Raw genomic sequence first — 882 nt, forward strand, 5'->3', positions numbered from 1 at the left:
AAAAATTGACCCGATCAATAATATTTAGGGACAGGTGAGGAGCATGTTTAACTCATCTTAACCCATTACAAGCTCATCCCTAGTTATAATCTTGTATCTTACAATTATGAATATAGTTAGAGATGTGAAGGTAGCTATAAGCTTGTCCTTATATAAATAGATTATTATACTAGAATGTTTAGTAAAACTAAATGAAATTTGAAAATTCAATAAAAACACATACAATATTTATATAGTTATTTATTAATTTATGTAATTAATAATTGATGTAATTAGATACATAAATATTTTAAAATAAATTTTTTTAATTATTTATTTTAATATCTTATTTATAATTGAACATACAATATTTTATTTATTTATTTTATTTTAAATGAGTGATCAGTTACAATGTATTTCATAACTTTCTTTATCAATTGATGTAGGAGAGTAAGGTAGAACAAGGATTCTCTGTTCCAAAATGAGTATATTTCTATATCCTAGGTCAATCAAATAAAAATGTTAATTTGTATTCTTAAAAAAAAATTAATTTAGTGATACTTTTTTATTGGATTAAGATAGGAAAATTAAACCAAAAATAAGAACAGATAATCTTTGTACGAGGATGAGCCATCTTAAGAGACAACTACCACTCTATATAGAGATCAAAGTGTATACACATTTAATTTAGGTTATGTTTACTAAACTATCACTAATTTTAGAAACCAATAACAACTAACAAAATACAACCTAATAAAGGGTTGTCACTATATAACAACATTACAAATTCCTTTTGTAGTTTCAACAAATTTCTTAAAATAGAATCTCATGACACATTACAGTTATTTGAACACATACATATATATCTATATATATATATATATATATATATATATATATATA

The sequence above is a fragment of the Lupinus angustifolius genome, chromosome LG18 (assembly GCF_001865875.1).
Source record: "Lupinus angustifolius cultivar Tanjil chromosome LG18, LupAngTanjil_v1.0, whole genome shotgun sequence".
Lineage (NCBI taxonomy): Eukaryota > Viridiplantae > Streptophyta > Magnoliopsida > Fabales > Fabaceae > Lupinus > Lupinus angustifolius.